Source organism: Harpia harpyja, chromosome 1 (genome assembly GCF_026419915.1).
Source record: "Harpia harpyja isolate bHarHar1 chromosome 1, bHarHar1 primary haplotype, whole genome shotgun sequence".
In the NCBI taxonomy this organism is placed as follows: domain Eukaryota; kingdom Metazoa; phylum Chordata; class Aves; order Accipitriformes; family Accipitridae; genus Harpia; species Harpia harpyja.
Genome location: NC_068940.1, coordinates 92,235,521 through 92,254,126, shown reverse-complemented (window position 1 = coordinate 92,254,126; position 18,606 = coordinate 92,235,521). Strand labels below are relative to the sequence as shown.

At 39.6% G+C, this 18,606-nt stretch overlaps 1 protein-coding gene across 22 annotated transcripts in view; it reads right to left on the bottom strand.

Annotated features, from left to right (window-relative positions):
- SVIL (supervillin) overlaps positions 1-18,606 on the bottom strand; it is a 143,546-nt gene that overhangs the window by 84,261 nt on the left and 40,679 nt on the right. Inside the window, exon 1 of one of the 22 annotated variants that reach the window (XM_052805453.1) lies at positions 17,862-18,375. The exons of 20 other annotated variants lie outside the window; for them this stretch is intronic. The gene's annotated coding sequence lies outside the window, so the exon portion shown is untranslated. Of the gene's footprint in view, positions 1-15,899; positions 16,009-17,861; positions 18,376-18,606 lie in introns of those variants that run through there. One more of the 22 variants, XM_052805461.1, reaches the window with a different exon arrangement.

The following is an 18,606-nucleotide window of genomic DNA, read 5'->3' as shown; positions in this document are numbered from 1 at the left end:
AAGAAAATTTTCTGTTAGAATAAACACACAACTCTTGATCGAAAGAGTCTTATTCACTGTCCTATCTTTTTGTCCTGTAATCGGGAAGCAAAGAAAAGCAGAAGGCTGTCAACATGGTAAGTGAAAAATGAAACCTTGAAAAATGACTTCCAAACATAGAAAGGCAGGTAAGAGAAAGGAGGAGGCTAAGGGATGCCAAGGTGAATCAGCACCAGGAATGCCAGAAATCTACATCAGTGTAGACCACTGCCTTGTTTTATTTTAAAAGTCAAGCAGTTGTTTCTCTGTGTTAATGATAAACGGTTAGTTGCAGTGCTTTTTTTCTAATGGGTGAAGCATGCCACTGAGGGTGTTCCACGTTTGCTACTTTGTGGCAAATATCTTAACAGAACATCCAGTAACATACATTGTTAAATACTGTAACAAATTTATCCCCCCTCCAGAAGAATAAAACTTATATTTTATTTCTATTTCCTTATCTAAAGGCTTAACTGCTCCTATTCATAGACATTTTTTTTCCCCCCTTCATATCTTAGATTGTGAAGAAAAACAAGTGTGGGCTCCATACAGGATACTTCAGTTTTCAAATTTACAGACTGCAGCAGGACTTTGACTTCCTTTCAGTTACCCTTACTAAGAGATAGGGTTTGGAGAATAAGATGGTAAGAAGAACTTGGAACAGATTTTGGGTCCCATTACATCAGAATGATACATAGTTATACCCATCTCCATCTACTGGAATTGCTACAAATACCTTTTTTTCTCCTCCCCATTTTTAATCCCATCAAGTGTTATGCCAGTTTATTCTCTTTCTTTCCAAGCACTGGTAGTATTAATGCATCAGGATGGAGTCCTATAAATACTCTTATTCCAACTTTATAAAGCATGCTGGCTACCTCTGCCATAAATAAAAGCTACTTATACAATGTGCAGCCAATATACAAACAAAGCCCGTATCTGTTAGAACTAAGCCACCACACTCCATTAAGCTCCAGTTAGATTACACTTTTTCTGTAACTTCCACATCAAAAATTATTTGAATGCCTAGTGCTGCTACTCCTTTTTGGTCAAATATTAAAACAATATATTAGCTTTAGCTTCTAATATTAGCTTCCCTGTGAACTTGCTACACAGAAGCCATACTCAAGCCATCTAATGCCTCAAGACTAGTCTTAGGGTGACTTGGGGTCCAGCTTAGGTTTTCAGGAAATCTCCTGAGACCCTAAGACAGGTTACTGAAGCAGTGGTACTACTACTAAAGTGGTAGTGGTGGAGGGCATTCACAACTAATTACACATAATTTCTTGAAAATCTTGAGAGCAAAACACAAAAACCTTGGCTCTAATGCTAGCCATGTGACCAAAGACTTATGTGACTGAAGCACCATGTGAAAGGGATATTTTAACATACCTTAATCTTTAAAAGTTTCTGTAAAACTGCCTTCAGGGAAGCCAAGACACTGATATGCCATATCCTATAACATCAAGGATCATAGAAGATGCAGCAGTCTCTCCCTCAATATATCCTACATGCTGTTAAACTGTTCCCAATACATGACAACTTTTTTCAAATTGTTGGTTCAGCAGGTTGGAGGAAGCTGTCTTCTAGCAGAGAAAGACAAACACTAGCACAGCTACATCCCTTTCCTGGCAAGTAATTTATCTAAATTAGATTAAACTTTTCTGACCTCCTCCACCTACCCCGAGCTTGGGTTAAATGCAAGGGTTACCTATCCAGCCCCTGCGGTACTAACAGGACACAGCTGAGTAAACAGCTCTGCCCTCTTAACATACAGCAGAGGGGCTCAGAAAAAAGACCAGGCTGGTTCCTGGGACTCCCAACACCACTCAAACAGCATCAATCGTTTGTAGCATTGTAATTGATATTGAAAGTCAGTTTTGCATGATAAAGCCAGATACCATAACTTTAAAAGCAACTGTTAATATATACAGAGGTTAATTTAGAGGGCATTTGTACGAGAGCCCATTAAAAAGAACTAAGTCAGAGAAGCAAGTTAGAAGATAACGACTTCTACTTTAATATGTTTAATCTGACATTGCTTTAACTATAATATTAACCAATGTAGGATACAGCACAACAGAAAAATAGTGAAAAGCTTTAGGAAAAGAGCACCAAATGGTTTTCCTCTGCTCTCCACAGTGTACAGTCCAGTGTACATTGATGGTGCATGATCAGATGTGTATTCAAACAACCACCTTGATAAAACATCCTAATTCAAAGTTTAAAAACAGCACATAGCTAAGTCTATTAGCACAAGTGAAGCATCTGTTGTTCTGCAAAGCCCTGAAATTGTTTTTTAATATTTCAACTCTGGACTTTGTTTCTGCTTGAGGGAAATTATAGATTAAAAAAACCACTAGCATTCAGGGCTTCTTGTTAGAATAGATTTGATCTGATTTTGGAAGTAAATACTTTGGACTTTTTAAAAAAAAAAGAATAAACAATAGAGGTGTTTTTTTCTTCCTGCCATTACCTTTACAACTATGAATTGACTACTAGGTAACTTCTTAAGTTGGCAGTGTAGGCTAAGGACAGAAACCAGTTGACAAAGAATGCCTGAAACTAGATTTGCCTGTTAAAGTTCCTTTATATAAACCCAACTCTATTTGTCTACAAATGACTGATCTTGCAGTCTTGATTCTCAAAAAAAACCCCAAACCAACCCTACAAAAATAAAACCTTCCAAAAAGAAGACAAAGAATTAAAATTTCCTAATTCCCCTAGATAGCGAGAACAGCCACTGGCCCACCAGGTACTGGTTTTATAGCCTCCCCCGTCTAACAGGCTGTAAACTCCTTATTTCTTTCTCCAGTAAAACAATTATCTTCTCACCCTCCCCCCTCCACTTTAGGAATATCATACCAGCAAGCTCTTCTTTGACAGTTCAGCGCATGTCTGATTAAACTGAGTAGTTTTTCGTAACTTCTGTTTAACCTTGAAATCTGCTGCTTCTATTTCAGACCTGATGAAGTGCTAGTGTGCCTGCAAGCTTGTCTCATTTTTTCCCCCCATACCAGCTGGTCTAATAAATTACCTCTTCCTAACAACCTCATGTTAGCTATGTCCTTAGATCATACACAGCAAAACACCATTATGTCACTTCAAACTTGTATTAAACCCTGATAAAGAGTACTTCTGACTTAAGACATAATAAAAAACAAAGTCACCCAAACTACCACCTTGCGTTACAAAGGTAGCCGTTCAACTTCTCCACATCACATAGATGAGAGTTTATATGCAAGGAAAGGCTCACTTATTAAATGCCTTCCAGGAACAGGAGCATTTTCTGTTTAAACTGCTCTAAATGTAAAAGAAAATATATCGATTGGACATTTTAATAAGTTTGAGGTGACTCCAGGGCTGATGGTTAAGTTCCTAAACTGTCTGCTACAGAGCATGACTGTGAAACAACCAGCTTGCATGATTTAAATTTAAAAGCAACTTTCTCACTTAATTTGAGAAAGGGAAGGGGGGATGGGGAAGGAACAGTTTGTTGCAGACAAACCACCTCTTTTCAATCCATGGGTAAAAAGGTCCTTTTTTTTAAGGTCCGGCAGTTGGAGGCTTAACTCCGCTTTCAGACATGCCTTTATTTGGAAACAATGCAGGAGCAGGCAGGGCAGGGCAGGGCTTTTTCATAAATGCTGCCTGGCCACATGCAAACTAACAACATCTTGGCAAAATGAGTGGCAGCTCTGCACAATCAATACAGCCATATGCTCCTCTAACTGTCCCTGTACAAAAAAAAAAAAAAAAAAAAGTGGAGTTTAGAGTCTGAAAAAGCAAACAAACAAAAAAACCCCTTTGTAATTGCTTCTTAATCATTTAAGGAAAGAGGAGAATTGTAGGCTCTGCTTTTAGGCTGAGACCAGAGCTCCATATCAATCCTGCAAAAAAGATTGAAGCTCACACAACTATACCCTTTGGGACACTTATTGCCTGTATCAGAGTGCTAACTTCAGGATTGCAGCTCTTGAGAGCAAGGACTGGCTCCGGATAAGAGGGCACAGTCATCTGAAACACACAGGCAGCACTGGTTATGAATGAGAGGGGGACGGGAAGCTAACTGAAGTACTGACAAATGACTGGATGGGATGTACACCTTCAAAGTGGGCACCATCAATGTACCAAAACGCAGGAATAAGACACAGCTCACACATCGGCGTTAGCACTCGTCTGTTCACTGCAATACCTGCAAGGTGGCTCCTTGAGATCACATCCGCCTTCTTCCCACAGACAGGGAGAAGAGGCTATTGTTACACAGCTGCTGACCAGCCCACTTTGACAAAAATAAATGGAACTAAAACTTGAGGCCAGCCATCTTCCTGATACTCCTATCTCCCAGGAGTCTTAGGATCACTAGCGGCAGGAGACCAAGTGAGAAGATGAGACCCCAGGAATTTGAAGTTATAACCTGACATCAAGTGCAACATCAGGATCTGTTTGCATTTCCTTTCTACACCCTGCCTTCTCTCACGCCAAGAAATACTCCCAGCTAGGAAAGTTATCTTGAGCAATTTTTCTTTTTTCTTTTTTTCTTTGGAAAAAAAGACTCGATCAAGTTCCATTCAGGTTCTCTTCCCCATCTTCCTCCTCTCAGATATTGCCAAGGTCAGATACAGGAACCATACAACAAGGCATTAAAGCAAAACATAAAGAGGAGGTATCCATTTAAAGGTACTTCCATCTTCCTCCATAATTCCATCCATAAATTGCAAGTTCACATTCTGCACAATCTTTAGCTTGGATTATCCCCTATTTTCCTCCTAGAACACTGGCTCAGTGCTGTTGAGTTGAGGAAAAAAAATGTCCACTTCATTGCAGATGCCTAGCACTGATGCTGGGTGGACTATCGCCACCAAGCCAGTCTCATTTCCAACCTTTCTAGACCACAGTGTTCATGGAAACGCCTGGCTTTGATACCAGAACCCATTTGCATCCATCCTTTGATGGATGGTTGATTTATCAGTCCTTAGGCCTGTGGATACTGCTCACCTTGGGAGAGTACTCAGAATCTCTTGAACTAGACATGGTCTGCATCTGCATTTTCATGCAGATGCCCCATCTAGAAAGTCTGACCATTTTAGACAAGAAAACCAATTACAATAGCAACATAACAATGAGGCAACTATGGGGGAAAGAAGTGGAAATACCTACTAAAAACTTAATTTGCTATGGAAAAGCCTCGACTGCAAACAAACAAGGCTCTTCTTCCCAGAGGACAGACTTGTGATGAAGGTTTGGCATCCATTCAGTTCCTCCTCAGTGGCAAGTAGCCTTGCTGTCTCCTGCACAGATGCAATCAACACAACTTTGCCTGCCTGCGAATTACATTCAAAATGCTCTCATCCAGAACAGTCTTGAGCTTTGTTTTCCATCATGAAACACATCTTGCAAATGTATGTTTTTATTTTCCCTGCCTGATCTCATGTAGAGAGGCCACAGTTAAAGCATCTTTGGTAAGCTTAAAGTGAGAAGAGGTGGGTGGGGGAAAGACAGTTTTTGTGGCACAAGTCCCTTTGTAGTAAAAGGACTCAAGACTGAGCAATAAATGTGGAAGAATTCATGCTTACTTAATCATGCAAACTGCAAGATTAGGTAAGTGATAAATATGCTTTCCTCTCAGAGGACTCCGAAGGCCTCAGTCAAAAAGGCAGCTGGTGTTTTACACCCAAAAGCAGACACTGCCTCTTTAGTCACCCTACAATAAGGGCTGCTGAAAGCCGAGGTTAATAAGTGATTTTCCTTCTCTCAAAATTGCAGTACATCTCACTAGACATTAGCAATTTCCTGTTGCGCTCCCCCAGCTGGTGAGAGCTCTTGGGAGCATTATTTCTGATAAAGTGTATTTCAAAATTTAAGACTTTTTGCATTTTTAAGGCCATATAGCATCTCTGTTAGACTGACTGCTGAAGAGCTGCCTCTTAACAAGAAAGATTTCAATTTCAAAACAAGTTGGAACGATTTTCTAAATCCTCCCAAACCTTCAGAATACTATTTAGCATGTTTTGAGATTTGCAGTTGTTTTCAGGATTTTTGCTGGGATTTAAGAACTGCTTCATCTTCATCTATGTTTATAGTGTTTACTGTTCCTTGCTTTGGCAAAACAAAGGGGGTGATCAGCTGTTCCAGTTCCTTGACCAAAACAAATTACTAGTTCGGTTGGGTTTAGATTTTAACTTTACACCACATCTAAAAAAAATTCCAAGTAGTATTTTGTTCCTCTTGCTCCTACAGGTTGTGCTTTCAAAAGGGTCCTGTGTTACAGATCTTGATTCAAGAAACACATTAACATGTTCTTCCTTTTCACCCTTTCTATTTAAGAAAGGAAGTATGTATTATTTGAAGTGGAACAGTAACATTAATTTCAGTAAGGTCCTAAAATTTAGGACTTTAACTACCTTGATTCCAGGGTAGCTAGAATCCTGTTCAGCGTTTTTGCCCATCGTACCACTACAAGGACACATATGAGGGATTTGCTTTGGCATTTCTTCTGAAGTTTCAGTCAATATTATGGAAAAAATTCAATAGGAAAAATATGAGTACACTGACCACTAACAAAAGTTAGAGATTTTTCAAGTAGTTTCTGCCAAGTGGGACTAGAACTGTGACCTCTGTAGCTCTCTCTAACCCCTCAGGAATTCTGAAAGCATTATAAAATACTACAAAACAGAAATCAGATATTTTTCGTAACTCTTCTGAGAGGAATAGAGTCTCTTAAAACAAAGAAAACAAAGCAACAATCCTTAAAACTGATTGCTACCTTGAGTAAGTGAAGTTACTGTAGTATTAGTATCCCCAGTAATAAGTTCAGTGAATGCTACAGATTGCATTTAACAACTGACAATTTTCAAGAGAGTCACCACATGCTTCCTTGCCCAGCAGGGCACTTTATAGCAAGCAAGCAAGCCAGAAATTGAGACCAATTCAGTAACAAAAATAAGCACAAAAGAAATGATCAGCAACTCAACTACTTGAAGCTGATTTATTTCCACAGTAGCTGGATGTAAATACTTCCTTTTCTCTACACTAGACTTTCAGTTCAGGGAATATATTAAGAGATTCAGAACATACATCCAGTGCTGTGGCTTGCTCTGATCGTTGTATTGTGTAAAAACTATTGTGAGAGCATGTTCAGCCTAGTTAGCCAAGAATTTTACCATCTCTATAATTAACTCTGGAGTCTGACATCATCACCCCCTCAAGGTTCTCTTAAAATTTTAATAGCCTGGTTTATGAATATTCATTTGCCAGCATTCTACTTCCAGGGATTTATGAAAACCCAATGGCATGTCAGTTCCCAAATAGGTTCCATTATTCCTCCTGCTTCCTTAGCATATTTATTACAAGCCAATTTTATGCTGTCAGAAAGTGCATCAAGCCTGCAGTTGGTCCAACCATCTAGGTCGTTTCATAGAGATTAATAGACACAGCAGACATCCGAGTGCTACTCCTAAGGATGTCTATTAATCCCTCCGCTGGACGTGATGCTTCTTCACAGGCTTCATCGGTTCTAGGCTATAAAACCTGTTTCTCCCTTATCTCCTCCTGTTTCTCTTCTCCTACATGCCACTGCAATTACAAGCTAAGCATGCGACAACCAGCTCTTCAAAGGCAGCTCCTATGTGAGAGAACAGTCCCCCAAACCACAAAGGGTTTATGAGATGTGTACAGATAACTATTTCATGCAGTCAGCTTGCTTCAGCAAGTGCTACAAAGTCAGATGAAACTGGCACACTGCAACAGCTAAATAAAGTTTGTGACACATTATTCCATTACCAAGAGGCATAAACAGTTCTTCTGCACCAAAATGTATAATTTGTTTGATAGTTGTTCATTTTTTTTCAGAACTGTGACAGTGTTGCAGTTTTAAACCACTGGCTTGGACATTACTGTATTTCACAGACACGTGACCAACAGTCCCCAGATGTAAAGCACCTCCAGTTCTGAAAGGAGAGTTCAATAGAAGTTCATAGTGCAGGTAGATCGAAAGCTCTTATGAAACTGAATCGGGCAACAAATGTTTAGAGCACAGTTTGTAATGCATATGAAATTTAAGGCTACATTAAATGTATTAAGCCAGGTGTATTTTTAGCCAATTATTTAGAAGCTTTCTCCTAATATCCATGCAAACTGGAAAGCAAAACTAGAAAGCCAAATAGTATTTGTCATTTCTCTTATCCCTTGGCTATGCTTCTCTTTTGTCAGCAGAGAGGCAGCTCAAGAAAGCTCAGAACTACTTTTGTCATTTCCTAACACAATGAATCTAAATAGATCTTTCTGAAGGCATCTCAAACCTTACCTTAGAACAATTGATGCAATTACGTTATTTTACCCTCACCACCACCACTTCCGAACAAACACGGTAAGAGTTTTGATCTGCCATAAATGAGCATTCAAAGTTTCTGCTTTCTGTTTCTGCTCCAAATATTTACACAGCAGTGAAAAGCTCTCAATTTGGAACAGTCATTTCCAACAGTACCATTTCGCAAACACAATATTTAACGGTGTCTCCAAACGGAACCTGTAGACTACTCAAAGTTAGCAGGAGAAAAGGCAGGGCGGGGGGGGATATGCAGATAAAGAAAAACTTAAGTAATAAAAAAGAGTATAATCCTTAAAGGGAAAGGGAGGGGAAATATTAGGGACCAGCAACTCAGACAGTGAAGAATAAAGGTCAGAAGTCCTGAAAGATGTAATCATGATCCTGTTTTAAAAAGGGAAAGGCTAAAATTGTGACTGATACAATGGCCTATTGGCCAGTCCAGAAAGTTTGAAGTATCCCAAATAAAATGGCTTTACAGAACATCATCATTTGCAATTTTTCACTTGATGCTTCCTCTAGCTCCCAGGCCACAGCTTTGGCCAGAGACTGGTGTTTGGGAATAGAATTGTAAATTCTTACCAAAATCTGGTGAAAAGCTTTGCACTACAGGCAGTCCTGGACACTGGTCAGGGTACAGCAACCACAGCATCACTGTGGTTGAATTACAGTATTTCTGATTTGCTTCTGTAAAGAAACCAGGCTATTTGGCCTTGTTTTTTCTTTCCCAGCCTTCTTTGGGGAGGGAAAGGAATAATTTATGCTATGTCTTCAGAACACAAAGAACTACTGTCAAAGTAACAAGCTGCCTGTTTGCCCTAACAGGGATAGGTCCTTTGTGGTGGAGGGGAAAGGGAGACCTTTCACTTATAAGAGATTTCCTTTAGAAGCAGAATGGGGGTTTGTTATTGTTATTATTTAAAAAAAAACAACAGAAGGTTAAAATAATTTACTTCAAGAACACCTGAGCTAAAAGATTGATTTTTGCTTTTCTAAGAGCTCCAAAAGGAAGGGAAAAAACCCCAAACTAAGTCTGCCCTGCAAAACTCTACCTGCCCCCCCCCCCCTTATTTATTTATTTTTAGTGACTTGCAAGCTAAATCTCTAGCCTGAAACAAAACCAGGTTTGGGTAGCTGTCAACCCCTAAAGCTAAACAGCTACAACACTTGGCAGGTGGTTGCAGGAAGGACTTTTCGCTACAAGGGAAAACATGATCAGCTGGGTAAAGCTGAATGCCCAATTTTTTTTTGGCAGCCGATACTCTCACAGGATATACAGCCATGTTGGCCAGGATCAGGGTCCTGAATTATGTAAATATTTCCAAATGTTTAGAGCTTGTCTGCCTTGCTAGACCACCCACAGGGAGTACAGCTTGATGGCCATGGGAACAGTACCACCAACTACATTGTTTTTTACTGTACTCTACTGAATACACTTAACACCCAGTGAACTGACAAAATTACTCCTCTGTGTCAGGAAGATTCATACATGTCTGCCCAGCAGGAGCTTCAGTAAAGCATCCCTTTGCAGGCAGAAGGATGCATCGCAGCTGCATCAGCTTTCATGGTTAGGTTTCAGCCTACAAATCTTGGAATACGCAACAGTAGGTCTTAAGTTTTGCTCCCCTCCTAATAGGGGAAACAAAAATACGGGTTTGTGAAAGCAATGCAAACACCAGAAAACTACTTAGTAATTCAACTAATTGTCACATGTTGCAAGAAAGAAGCAATATATTAGTGTTAATCAGTCAAGAGTTGATTTCAACCCAAAGCATTTGTTACATTCTGCAGAGGCGCAGCAGGTTGCATTTCACAGCCACTGTATCAAAGATACGAATAAGGAGCAAAATATCCCAAAGTACAGAACAAGGCATTGTCAGGGTACATGGCATGTAAGTAAAGTCATGTTGAGAACTAGTTATTTACACCTCCTAGGGTGTAATCCCATGATGCAATACTCAGATTAAATCTTAGACTATTATCCCAGCATATCAACACTGTCTGTTCTCAGCAGAGAGGTGACCCAAAGATCCTGTTTAAACTAGTCCATTTATCCAATCAAGACAGTAAAAAAAAGCATGAGAGAGCTCCTCTTCTCTAAGTACTTCCCTTGGTTCTCCTTTAAACCAGCTCGAGGTTTCAGTCTCAAAGCCTGGTCTCTAATCCTCGATCTCTCTCAACTCCTGCTTTCACTCCTCTCTCTCTCTCCGTCCCTCTGAAGTCTTGAAGAGGGAGCAAGTTGCTGTGGAAGGCTGCTTGCGATGCCAGGAAGACAAGCCAGGGCGACTAAGTCTAATAGTTCTTGATTTATCCTAAGTGTTTGCCAAGAGGATTGTGCGTGGAGTCACTTTTTTCCTGACAATTACTTCCACAGAGTTGCGTTGTCATGAAATTTCATAGTCTGCATTCAGTCTCACATCATCACAGGCAATTACAAGTCACTCATAAAAGTCTACTCAATTACTTGCCCTAGGTTTAATTCAGAAATACTCATCTGTTTAATGTTTCAATATAAACTAGCTACTTGTGTGCTGGCTTCAATCAAGCTGTAAAGTTCCTGTGATATCAGACATAAGTCTTTCATAGCTGCACTTCAAAATTACGCCCTAGCTTTGCTTACACCTATTTTTATTTCAGTCCAAACATCCTAGCACAGGCAGTATGTAAGCCTTTGTAATTTAAGACAAAAGTTTCCTTACATCTCAAATGAAAGGTGCAGAACTAATTTCAAGTAGAAGACTATTCAGACTTAAGTCCCCACGACACTTTCAGAAGCATGGCACAGAGGCAAGTAGATAATTGGGCAATTTTAACACTGGGCTAGAATAAACAGCAATAGGCTTGGTCCAAAATCAACATGGTGTCTTAAGAGAGAAGTTCTCTTTGGCATAAGAATATTAGCACAACACTTGCACAACACATTGTCCTACTTGCCTTTACCATGGTTCGTTTAAGCATCTAAATCAAGCAAACCGAGGCTGTCATGAACACAGTATGACAGACCTCGAGATGCAAACATTTAAATGCTGACATTCCACCTGATGTGGTGAAAGCAATGCAAAGCACTGAAGTACCTCACAGCTCATAGGGCCCCCAGTTTTTGTCCCTTCTGCCATCTAACCAAAGCCAACAGTGTTCCCTACTCACTTGTCCTTCATTCTCACTCCCACATCAAGCAGCTCATTTCAAACCCCAACTCCTCCCACCCCCACTAAATCAGCATCCGCACTGGCATAGCCATGGTGAGCAGTATTGGGGAGCCCACAGGGCTATAGAGGAAGAGGAAGAAAGTTCTCAGAGCAGTTCCCTGATCTGTGTGGCCATGTAGCCAACTGACACACATGGAAAGAGTGGTTCAGGAGCAAACTGGGAACGGGAGGGTGAGCAAGAAGGATTCCTAAACTGGTATTTTAAAGCAAGGTTGCCACTTCCACTATTCCCATCTGCCAATCCAAACCATCAGCTGCCTAAAGCAGTCAGAAGAACTTGGTATCCTGAACCTTAAACATCTGCAGGAACACGATCCAGTAGGCGTGCTAGAGTGTCTAACATAGGTGGACAACAACCATCATCCCTGACAACAGTAGGAAAGAATGTGACTGGCCTCATCAAATGGTGTACAAATTGCCTAGGTGTTTCCAAAAGAAATGGGGAGACCTAAATTTGAAACTCACCAGCCCGAAACCTGAACCCACTTCAAGACAGCCCGAAACACCAGCCTACAAGCAAGCGAACAGCAAGGATGCTCTTGACCTCCCTTGTTTAAGGCAGGGCATCTATGAAGAACACAAAGTTTTATAAATGATGTTATGTTCTTCTGCAATTAGTAATTGCTATAAATCCTCCTAGTTAATACGTCTGACACACATTACTAGCTCAGAGAATAAAGTGTTGAACTGAAGTGTGTTGATGCTATGCTTTCTCCTTTGACTCAACCATTATGAATCCTTATAGGCAGCAAATACACATAATCCAAATAGCCAGAAACATGATTAACACTGGAAAAACTAAGCCTTTATGGCTCTGAGTAACTGCCAGGATGGATAATTTTTCCTGTGCCCACCTAAACAGAACCCTTGCACATAAAGGGCTGTGACTTCATTTAATGACTGATCAGAAAAGGCCTCCTGGTCAGAAGAGAAATGCTAACTATACGCATGTATGATGGGAGCTTTTTAAACTTCTCTTTTCAACAACTCTTTAAGTTACCAGAGTTCCTCTGAGCTGAACACTTATCTCTCTTATCTGGCACAATATGCTACATGTGAGCATATGAACATTTCAATTGCTTCTTTTGAGCTCTGAGATAATTCAAGACAACCGATTATTTGCTTTCACAGAACCTAACCTAACCAAGTTTTCTACAACTTAAATACCCCATTTCCACCTCTGTGAGATCTCCAGCTGGACAGGTCACTCTTCAAATACACGTGGCAATCAGTAGCTAGATGAAGACTTGGTGTAGATTCCTACATGGCAATGGTTAGCTCAGTTAGTCTTTCTTACTCTGAATAAGCCAAAAGACCCTTATCCTTTCTAGGAATTTCAACAAGGAAAAAAAAATCAAAGTTGTTTGTATTTCGGGTGTGAACAATTTTTGCAAACAACACATTTCTTCCAGAAGTGTTCTGATTCACTAGTGTTTTGGGTACATAATAACTATAACCAGCTGAAGCACAATTCTAGATGATTACTATATAAGCAAAACTGACCACAAAAAAACCTTCTAATGGTTTTCTTCATTCTCAGTACAGTTGGTTAAGGTTGACTGAAAGTGCAATGGTCTTGGTTTTTTGTAGAGGTACAGGAACATTTTTGTGTTAATTGCTCAGTTCAGTTTTAAATGGCTGAGCGGCAGGACTCACCCCGCCCCAAATACTAACAAAGCAATTGTTAAAACATCCGTAACTCCAACATTTGCATGTATAAAATGCCAAATGCATTTTGACAATATCATAATTTCATCTGCCACAATTGCATTTGTAGTATACCTTTAGATATCTGTGTACTGATAATCAGAGTATTTTAGTACGTAGAGCTCTATAACCAAAATGTATTCTGTGCTATTTTACAAGGTATAGGTTTTTTCTACTAATGTTTCCCCACTGATAAATTAGTAAGAAATGGAAGTAAGAAAACATGAGAAACCTCAACCTGAGAATTTGGTATTTAAACCTGTAACTGTAATGCAGCCTTTGAAGACTTCAGTTCATTTTACAGTTAGAAAATTAAGTTTCCCATTCAGAAACACAACCTCCAGCTATGAACGTAAAGATTCCTTGCTTGCAAAGATGACCCTTACTATCTGATCAGAATGAAAGGATGGGAGGTGAGCTATGTTTTCAAAGTCAGCTTGTACAATTCACCCAGGTTTCACTGAGTGCAACTCAGGGAGTCGGCATATATTTTTGTTTGAAGTAGTTTTAGTATAAACTGACTCTAGTTAGGGCTTTTAAGGCATGCAGTAAGCTTTATTTCCCTCAACTTCAAGAGTTTATCATGTTGCTTAGAATTACCAACACTGAATCCTTGAGTCTGTTTCTTTCAAATGAGTTACATGCTCTGGATGGTTTGACTACAGTAAGAAATACACCATGCAAGGTTAGCTTTACTCACTGCAAAAAATAGCTACTTGTCTTCACAATGATGAGGAAGAAAAAGTGAAATCCAGTGCTGCTGGAGCACCAACTGCCTCAGTTGTTCAGCTCCAGTTGCCTGTGTTAACCAATAAGGCAAGGTTTTTTTATTGTTTTTTATTGGAAACTGAAGGCAGGCAGGTGTTACAATGACTGACACCAAAGCCAAGTGAACCGAGGTCTCTTAACTCCCAGAGCTAACTTGTGGCTACAGGGTTAGCATTAACAACCCCTAGTAACCACTGGAGTGCCAACAGCTGCCTGAAACTTTGCTTCCAGTAGGATCTCACCTTGTTTTCGGGGCCAGTTGGCACTTAATGGAAAACGACATTGAAATACTGTCCATTTTTCACTCTAATATAAACAGTTGGGGCAATTATTTTCTAAGAGTTAAAGAGTTATTCTAGCTGTCTCTGAGGCTAAAATAGACTTCTTGTCAGAAAGGGCAAGATTGAAAAAGTCACATGTGAAGCACATATGACTTGCATATTCCCTAGATCATTTGGTGCAACTGTTTTGAAACATTAATCCACACTCCTCCCTCCTTCTGCAGCGAGCTAATAGGAGACAGTGCTAGCTTTATTTTAGAGAATAGGCAGTAATTTTGTCTAAATCTAAGGCTGATATGATGGAACAAGAATGAAATCCTGTAGATCTTTGCTGACTGCCAAGAGTTTTACAGGTAAAAGCCATGAGGAGCACATTTGGCAGTTATTAAATCCATGGAAGTATTATTAACTTCTCACAGTACTTTGGCACGCAATCTCTCAGCCAACACCTGAATCCAGTTTCTTTGTAAGAGACCACTAGTAACAGCATGGCAGCTTTCGGCGTCAAACGGCTCAGTTCTGTCGGGAAATTACACACTTCCTGTGTAACAGTCTGATGGAGCCTTAAGTTGTTTTAGCAATGTACCTGGCCTTAGTTATTACGACACATGATGCTTCATGTCCAAGTTCATCATAATGCTATTTTGTATACCTGAAAAGAGACAGCCCCAGAAATCTGAATTATTTTAATCTGGGTCTTTGAAGTCTTACTTTACAGATTTTTAATTTTTTTTCAACTCTGAAAACTGGCATCATTAGAGCAAAGAGAGACCATCCCATCAGCTAAATCCAAAAAACCAGCAAAGACTTAATGCATAGTTGCTCTACCCTGTCTACTGAAAGACTCCCTTCAACACACCACCACGTGAGTAAATGACATCAGAAGCATTTTTACCACCAGTTACCCAATGCATTCTTATCTGGTTAAGGCAGATTCCAACTAGGACATGTTTTGCTCATTAAAAATCATGACCTTCCAATCTGCCTGTTAACTCTAAACTGCCTAGTTGGGAAAGTAGCAAAACCAGTGAATTAATAAGCGGAGAGTATTTTGCCCCCTGCTTCGAGAGCATACTATTCCCCTCCGTTATGCCAAATGGAGGCTTCTCCATGGAGAAACAGAAGCCTATGCATTCAGCAAGAAAACACACTGTGAACTGCGATGCCTCTGCGAAGTGAACAAACTCAGCCATTCTGTTACTGCAAACTATTCCACAGCTTTTGCCTCTTTAAAATTGTAGTGAAATTGCCATGCACAAGAGCCAACACATTGGGGAACAAACGTGAATGCCAAAAATGGTAATTTAAACTAAATAAGCTTGTGCAATTTTCACCTATGTTCATTATATGAAAGGCTTCATAGACAAGAGCTGGTCTTGTGAACATGTTCTAAGCAAGGAAAATGACAATGTTGCATTTAAAAAAACCAAACACACAAGCCACAAATTCTATACCTTCTTAATAATGTTTTGCATAAACAAATGTATTGAGACTAGAAAAAGCTTTCATACCACTTCATCAACATAAATCTAACAAGAGAGAAACCTTGGCTCATCATGTGTTACAATGCATGCAGGATAATGCACATACCCTTTCCACACAGAAAACTGGCAAAAGACTCCTCCGACCTGTCTTGAAATGTCTTGGTCACAAATGGCTCAACTCCACCATCTCCAAGTCTACCTTGACTTGCTGTGAAGAAGAAATGTGTACTGCCATTTCACTTTTCCTCAACTAAATAGTTTTGGGGAGCTCTGTGTACAGATATAGCGTAATCTCTCTTCTCTGTATAAAAAGTAAAAATGGCACAGCTAGACTAAAACTGCTTTGTCTGTCCCCTCTACCTTTATCCCATATAAACTATCAAATATAAGGAATTTAGCAAAGAAATGCCAAGTACAAAGCTATAGTCCTTCTGAATAAAGCTCCTAGAAATCTGAAATCCTTCTTCCCATTGGAAGTTTTTGCCAAGAATGTAATTTAGCAATGCAATCAAGACAAAACATCATTGGAAGAGGTAGAATTAATGCTTAAATTGACTAACTAATCCCGTAGAGATAGCAGGGAAGAAAGTTTACCAGTTCCAACACGTTGAAGCATCTGCTGCACAGAGGAGCTGATATTGTTACTTCTCATCAATCAAAATGTTTCCTGCATTACACCCTTAGCGCATTTGAACCTGAAGCTGAAGTTAAGGGCTCTAGCAGTGTCTTCCTGCTCTTGTGCAGACTCTGGGGTACCTAACTTCCATATCTGATGTCTTTGTGGTCTGTTTTAGGGCTTTTAAGGCACTGACATCTTCTAACAGGTTTATAGGAGCACAACACAGGCATGCTAAAATAGTGGAGCAATTTATGTCAACTTGCTTTTTAAAATGCAAGTAGCAAAGGAAAAAAAAATCACATCATATAAAAAAGGATGCCTATTTTACCAGAAGCAATATAAAAACATTTTAAAGTTGGGTATTAAACTGAAGTACACATCTCTTAATCCAAGACAAAAATTAACAAGCTATCTGAAGGAGGATATTGATTGGGCAGTTTCTTCCTAACCCTCACTGCCTCTGCAGGTAGAAGGATTCAGTCTCCTATAAAATATGCAGATAGAGGTGAATATTTAAATGTATATCTAACAAGGTCTGTGTGAGAATGATTAAATATATGGGGTTTTTTATTCCAGTAAAATATTCCTATCCCTAAACTGAGAAAGTAGTTTTTAAACTGTAACTCTCGAGACATTTTCTGTGTTCTGGTATGCTCTAGGCTAAGACACAGGTTTATGGAATTCAGAATAAAAATTATAGATCCATTTGACAGAGAAATACAGATCTGTAATCCAAGGAAAATGGAAGATGGCCTTAAATTGCTAGTTCCTGAAAGGGAAACTGAAAACCAGGTAATTTATTTCCTTGGGAAGGACACTATTCTTGTGTTTCTGGAGATTAAAATACACCACCTGGAACATTCTTGAAGCAAGGAACCTCCTCTTCCTGCCCTCCTGCCCCTTATGCTCCCCTCCTTTAATAGCTGATACTGCTGCAGGAGAGGAAGGTAAAACAGTGCCAGTAACTTTCACTTGTGGTCTCCTGATAATGTTTAAAAATCAGAGAATGGAAAGTTGGAGGAAGCTTTCTTCTGAACACTCCAAGTCTCAAAATACAACATCGTTATCCAATGCAGCAGTATTCACATGTGTTTATAGAACTTCTTAAACACAAGAGAAAATTACTACTGAAAAATTTGGGGTTTATAAAAGTGCTCTTATAGCTGCTTGTAGTACTGTGGCTAAGGTTAACGCATTAAATCGGAAAAAGAGACACACCTCACACACAAACCAACCAGTGAGAGGACTTTCCATTCATAGCAGAATGAACTCATCCTCTAAGCAAAACCACGAGAATAAAAACACAAAATGCCTTAAGGAAGGCTGAATGACTGGCATGCACAGGCTGGAATAAACCCACTCACATTTCAACCTGACAAAGCTGCAAATATTCTCAAACAACTGGCTCAAGCGACTGCATGCAAGCTCTCCAAATGAAGTGCTACTTACTTCAGAATCCTGCAAAAAATCCACTTGTCTGCCTTTACACAAGGGAGGAAAGAAAGAAGGTACAGATGCAGCAGAAGGGATCAAAGTCTTCTCAAAATAGTTACTGATAATGCCTGAAGCTCTCTTTAGCCAGGTATTTCATAATTCTTGCTTTAGAGAAGTTTCTCACTTCAGCTAAGATTCCTTTCCAAAGGACCTAACACTCACCCACTAAGAAAACAGAAAAGTGACTTCACAAAAGTTACCAAATATCAACATGCAAGGCTGGCAAGTACATGTGCAGTCAAGATGATTCAGATAAGTCAGATAAATTTAGAACAGTGCTTTCCTAAAAGCATGAGTTCACCAAATGCAGTAAATATGCAGGAGCTACATCCAAGTGCTGATTCCAAACTTTAGAGCAAAAAATTTATTAGTGGAAATCTCCTTTTAAGAGTTCGCTGCCATCTGACGTCCTCAACAATGTTATTCCTTGGTCTGCCTTTAGTATTTCCATCCATCACTAGATTTATCCACATAAAAAGCTATAGGCTCTCCAACCTTGGAGGACTAAGCCAAATGCAGTGTGGCAACTTCACATAGGACCAACCTTTTATGGTTGGAACAGTAGAGCTTTGATACAGCTAATCTACCATAAATAGCTCTTGAAACTCAGAAGGATCAAATCAGCTGTTGCAACAGTCCCAGCCTGTAGCTGCTTCAAATCCAATTATATTGTCAATGCTATCTTGCGACTCTCCTTTTT